Genomic DNA, 6,813 nt, shown 5'->3' on the forward strand with positions numbered 1-6,813 from the left:
CTCTGTCTCTCCTGAGTGCTAGACATGTGTCACTGTACCTGGGTTAATTTGAACTATTAAACCAGGGTCATAGATCTCTCTGATTCTGACTCCTTCTTGTTTTCAAAGAAAAAAAAAAGGAGATGTGGAATCGGCCAGTCTCTTTTCTCACAGCACCAGAACACATGCCTTCATTGTACTCTAACATAGTTAGATCCAAAAAAGTTAGACCAGGAGTTTGGAAGATCACCTGGGCAATTACAAGGATGTCCATCCAAGCTGCTAATGAGTGCTCAGCTCCTGCAGTGAGACTCTGCTTCATTTAATAAGTTAGTAGCTATTAGTGAGAATGTCCTTGAGTGACCCTCCTGGTGTCCTGCAGTGATAGTTATTATCAATTCTCTTAATAACACACAAAAATAAACCCCAAATACCCAAGGAGAAATAACTACAGAGATTGTCATTAATAGGAGGAACCCCATTATGCCAATTCTGTACCCCATTCCTAATGTTATGTATACCTGCCATTGCCAAAACTTTTCTCTATTTCAAAATGTGTGTTCCTCTGAAAGTGAGATGGTTACCATCATCCATGGTGTATTGTGTGCCTGGTAGGGAGTCAGTACACAATTATTTGATTCTCTCATTTAGTCTTATAACAATCCTGCAGGATAGGTAGTTATACCCATTTTACAAATGTGGAAACTGATGTTTAGAGGTTCAAGTGACTTGGCAAAGGTCCATAGTTAGTATATGGAAAAACTAGTATTTGAATATATGTCTCAGCTCCAGACTCCAAGTCAATGTCCTTGCTCTACACAGTAAGGGGACAGACAGTTCTCTCCCAGAGCTCACAATTGAAGGTTGGAAGGAATGATAAAAATGACTCCCAAAGAACTGGCCTCTGGGTTAGTGATTGTTTTCATCACTTTGACAAATACTTTAGAGGGGCCAGGCAGTGGTGGCACAAGCCTTTAATCCCAGCACTTTGGAGGCAGAGGCAGGCGGATTTCTGAGTTTGAGGTCAGCCTGGTCTACAAAGTGAGTTCCAGGACAGCCAGGGCTACACAGAGAAACCCTAACTGGGGGATGGAGGATGGGCGGTGGTGCGGAACAACCTGACAGAAGCCACTTAAGGAAGACAAGATTGATTTTGACTCTCAGTTGCAGAGAATTTCAATCCATAGTATTAGGGAAGGGATGGCTGAGTGGCTCGGACGGTGGTGTGTACATTAGGGATGGATGACTGTCTTATATAGGAAACAAAGAGCTGAGCGAACCAGGAACTAATACTGGGGTTGTGTTGAGGTTTTGTCTTTTCCTGTCTATTGTAATGCTAAGTGTGAGTCCCCAAGACTTGGAGTCTGCACTTAGCCCCTGAGCCCCCAAGTTAAATCTGATTGGTGAATAAAGATACCGACAGCCAATAGCTGGGCAGAAGAGACATAGGTGGGGTTGACATTTTACAGAGAGAGAGAGAGAGAGAGAGAGAGAGAGAGAGAGAGAGAGAGAGAGAGAGACCAAGGAAGGAGGAAGGAACAGGAAAAAGCTGCCATGGAAGAAGAATGTGCAGGAGGGAGAAGGAGAGCCGCCATGGGTTAAGGGCCAAGAGAACATGGCCTGGAGAGTTGCCCAATTGGAGTTAAGAGCAGCTCAGATGGCACATCGTAAATAGTAAGTGATAACTTGAAGTTCTCATAGGAATGTAGATTGTACCAGCACAGAGAGTAGGCAGTTGCCCACCTATTGTGCTGCTTAAGACATATTAAAATATAAAGGCCATGTGTGTCTTTCATCCAAGAACATAACTGGTCTAAGGTGGGGAAGAAGCCCTGCCTGGGACTTTTAATATTTCTACTACAAGGTTTGTCTGTACCATCCATCTCTAAGATCTGGCCTTAGTGACCTACTTTCTCTATCCAGGCCCTGCCTCCTGAACAATGGTTCCCAACCTGTGGGTTGTAATCCCTTTGGGGTTGTATATTATGATTCATAACAGTAGCAAAATTACAGTTATGAAGTAGCAACAAAAATAATTTTATAGTTGGAGGTCACCACATCATGAAGAACTGTATTAAACGGTCGCAGAACTGGGAAGGTTGAGAACCACTGTAAGGTTTTATAGCCTTCAAAATACCTCCACAAGCTGGAGATAGAACTTGAATCACTCACCAAGTTCAACACGCGGCCTTGGGGTAAGTGGGTGTTTATAGATCAAAAAAAGCAAAAAGCAATTCCAACCTAAACCTCATAGTGTGTACAAAAAAAACAACTCAAAATGAATCATTAAATTAAGTATAAATATAAGACATTTTGGAAAAGTATGGGATGGGTGTGGGTGGGGCTAGTAACAATTCTTAGAGTCGATGTCAAAAGGATAAACTGATCGATTCTCATCAAGATTAAAGTGTTATGCTGCAACAGGCCATGTGTTTAAGATGGATGCATAAGTTACAGGGCTGGTGAGATAGCTCAGCAGGTAAGAACACTTCCTCCCAAGCCTGATGGCCTGAGTTTAATCCCAGGGACTTACATGGCAGACGGAGAGAACCGAATCCTGGGAGCTGTTCTATGACCTCCACACACATGCCAAGGCATGCATGGGTCAATATGTACCCAAAACAGACAGACAGGCAGACAGACAGACAGACAGGCAGGCAGGCACGCAGGCAGGCAGGCAATAAATTACAGACTGTAAACCACATAGCCCACAAACGGCCCTCAAAACTCAACAGTGAAAATGGCAATATTGCAGTTAGGAAGTGGGCAGAAGTAATAGACAGACCTATCATTGAAGAAGATGCAGAGATGGAGAACAAACATATGCAAAGACACTTGGCATCACCACCCAGCAGAAAAAGGCTAAACCACGGTGAGATAAGTCAGTATGACAAAAATAAAACCCAATGATGACACCCGATGCTGGTGGCTCATGTAAAAAAGTGCAGCTAGCCATTCTGGAAGAAATGTGGCAGTTTCTTACAAAATCAAACCACAACCACCATGCAGTGTAGCACTTGCACTCCTGCCCCTTCATCCTACTGAAATGAAAACTTATAGTCACACGTGGACCTACATATGAATAGAAAGGTCATAGCAGTTTGACTTACAATAGCCAAAAAAGGGAAAACCGGCTAGATGTTTGTCCAACTGGCTACCCGTAAAGGTTAATTGCTGATTTTTTTCCTTCTCTATTTTTATTTTTATTTATTTATTTTTAAAGGTTTATTTATTATTTATATGTAAGTACACTGTAGCTGTCTTCAGACACACAGTACAGGGCATCAGATGTCATTACGGATGGTTGTGAGCCATCATGTGGTTGCTGGGAATTGAACTCAGGACCTTCGAAAGAACAATCAGTGCTCTTAACCGCTGAGCCATCTCTCCAGCCCTGCTTCTCTATTTAAAAAAAATGGCTTAAAATTTAATTTATGGTTAATAATATATATTATTTATTCTTCAAGAAGCTTGTGCATGTATACAATGCATTTTAATCATATTCACTCCTCACTTACTTCAAACTCTTCCCAGAGCACTCTCACTGTGTCCTGTCCTGATTTGGTTTCTATTGCTGTGATAAACACCATGACCAAAGGTGACTTGTAGGGGGCGGGCAGGGTTTGTTTCAGTTTACGTAGTCCCTCATAGTGGGAAGTCAGGACAGGAACCCAGGGCAGGAACTGAAGCCATGGAGGAGAGCTGCTTACAGGTGTGTCCCTCATGGTTTTCTCAGCTTGCATTTTGTACAACCCAAGCAGACCTGCCCAGAGGTGGTGCTGCCCACAGCAGGTTGAACTTTCTTATCCCAAACAATAACCAAGAAGATGTTGCACAGATTGGCCCACAGGTCAATCTGATGGAGGCATTTTCTCAGTTAAGGGTCTCTCTTCCCAGATGACTTTAGCTTGTATCAAGCTGACCCTGAAAAAACCCATGAGTACAATTAGTGCTGCTTATGAATGTATATAGGGCCATCCAATGGCACATAGGCAAGCTATCAGGGACCCACGTACCTGAAGAAAATGGTTACCCCCTCCATCAGACAACTGTCAATTATTCCTTTGACACTGGTGAGGCTTTGTGAGCCCTTCCCCCATTCATGCTCCGTGTGTATACATACACAGGTGCACATGCTCCTAGGGATGGAACTCAGGACCTTGTACATATTCATCCCCTTCCTCCTCTATCCCCTGCCTCTTTCTGGTTCCTCTCAGTTTTCATGACATCTGAAAGCCATTACACACTCTCTCTTCTCCTTATTGTGAGTTAGACTTACCTCACCCAGTATGGTGATTCCCCAGGCTATGTATTTTGCTGCACCGTTGTGATTTGATTTCTCTGTATTTGCATAGAATCCTACTGTATGTCTGCAGCACACTTTCTGTCTCCATCCATCTATCATTATGAGCAGTGCAGCAGAGCTGTGCATGATTGTCTTCTGAGATAAGCAATCAACATCTTGGGGACTTCAGCTCAACTTCTTTGCAAAACCCTTCAGCTGGGTTTGCTGATGGCTTGCTTACCCCCCCCCAGAGGTCACAAGACCCCCACCCAAATATCCAGTGGCTCCCCACTACCTGGTGTGTGCAAGACTCCCCTAATTGCAGGAGATCTCAGGGAGGGGGTTAGAGTATATGAGGATGGAGTAGGGACACTAGAGAAGGAGGCCACCTTCCTTGTGGCTCTAGAGAAGCCCTCCTCCTTGTGGCTGGTTGTGGGGAAAGAACACCCACACCCCTGTAAATAGCTCCTCACTTGTGCTCTGCAATGAAGCCCACAAAGCTCGTTGGTTCTCCAGAGTGAACTTCAGGGAAATCATGTCTCTGTTTGTCATCGAGATCCTTGGAGGATGGGTAGATATTGCCTAGGTCTCCCCATTGGAAGGAATTCTAGCTCCAAGCAATGATGTGAATGAGCAAGACTCTCCAATGGGTGATATACATCGCACTCCAGGTATACATACAGTGGATCATATGGTTAATTCTATAGTTTAGATGTTTGAAGAACTTCCAGACAGATTTCCTAATGGCCGTACAAGTTGACACATCCACCATTATTTGTTGTCAGTGTTTCTTGGCGACAGCCACTCTGACTGAAGTGAGGTGGAATTTCAAAGCAGTTTCAATCTGCATGTCCCTGCTAGCTAAGGATGTTGAATATTTCCCCAGATATTTACTGGCCATTTGTATCTCTTCTTAAAAAAAAATAAAAGTTTTGAGACAAAGGCTCACTATTCATACCAGGCTGCTCTTTAGACTGTAATGTTCTCACCCCATCCTCTAACACCTTTTTAATTCTCTCTCTCTCTCTCTCTCTCTCTCTCTCTCTCTCTCTCTCTCTCTCTCTCTCTCTCTGTGTGTGTATGCCTTCGTGTTTTCTTTTTCTACATTTCCCTTTCAAACTGATAGGTGCATATTCGGGGGTCTTGTAAAAGCACTTGTCTTTTGGAAGCTGGTTTCCTGATGCCCAAATCTACTAGTACACTTCTGGGATTTCTGATCGGGATTGCAGAGGCACGTCTCCTGTTTTCTGGCTCCCCTGGCACTTGGATGACTAAGCCAGCAGCTGCAGGCTCAGGCTTCTGGAAAGACAAAGACAGAAAAGTCATTTGTCTCTCCACCGCCTGCAGTGCTGCGGCTCCTATTTTCCTCATTAGGAAAATTCCTTTCACCTCAAGGAGCTGATGTGAGGAGCGAAGGGGAGAAATAGCCATGGAACCCTTTTTCAGAGCCAAAGAAAAATGAGTCACGGCTGGAGGCTGCACGGCACTCAGCTGAGGGTAACATAAACTCCAGCGCCGGAGGCTGAGATGCCCTAGAAGTTCATTTCTTCCTCATGATGCAGTCCACATCTGTGGGAGTGTATGGGAGAACCTGCAGGATATTAAGTCAGACAGAGGAAGCCAGATAGCACATGATCTCATCTGTACAGGGAACCTGAAACAACTTGAGACCATAGAGGCAGAGCAGAGAGTACACGGGAGGCTGTCTGCAGCTGGGACATGGGCCATGTTAGTACAAAGTTTCCCATACACACACAGGATGGATAGGCCTTCCTGAATAGCATGGTGACCCTAGTTAGCAATACCACTTGCTTGAAATTCCCTGAGAGGGTTGTGAATGTTCTCACTAGAGAAGTGATCCATGTGGGAGCTAGAGAAATGGCTTAGCAGTTCCGATCACTGGCTGCTCTTGCAGGGAAGCTGCGCTCCTTTCCCAGCTCTCAGCCATCCCTAGCTCCATTTCCAGGGACTCTGATGCCCTCTTCTGGCCTCCTGCGGGTATTAGGCATGCATGTGGTGCACACACATATATGTAAGCAAACCCACTCATACACATAAAATAAAAATCAGATACTTCTTAAAGTAATTAATCTGTGAAACACCGGAGAAAGAGCTTGATTTAGGCATTTTACAAATGCATGCATAGGTCAAGGCATCATGATGGACACCATAACTTTAAACAATTTTAATTTGCCAATTAGTGAGTATCCAAGGGCAGAGCATATAGCTCCATAGTATTCACAATGTCCTGGATTTCATCCCTACCACCCCATATCAAACCAAGACAAAACAACTCCATTATGTTCGGCAGGAAGTCTGTACCCTATGTGGCAGCTGCACTACAAAGCTCAAAAAGAGCCACATCTCTCATAAGTTATCTATCCCAGTATGTTCTCATTCTCATAGCCATCTCATAACCCAATAGGGCTGCCAAAGCACCAGCCATCACATAGTCTAGTCAGAAGGAGGAAGGAAGGAAGGAAGGGAACAAATAAAAATATTTTTTCTATCAAGAATATTTTCTGGCCCAGGACAGCCAGGGCTATACA

Source organism: Mus pahari, chromosome X, assembly GCF_900095145.1.
Source record: "Mus pahari chromosome X, PAHARI_EIJ_v1.1, whole genome shotgun sequence".
In the NCBI taxonomy this organism is placed as follows: domain Eukaryota; kingdom Metazoa; phylum Chordata; class Mammalia; order Rodentia; family Muridae; genus Mus; species Mus pahari.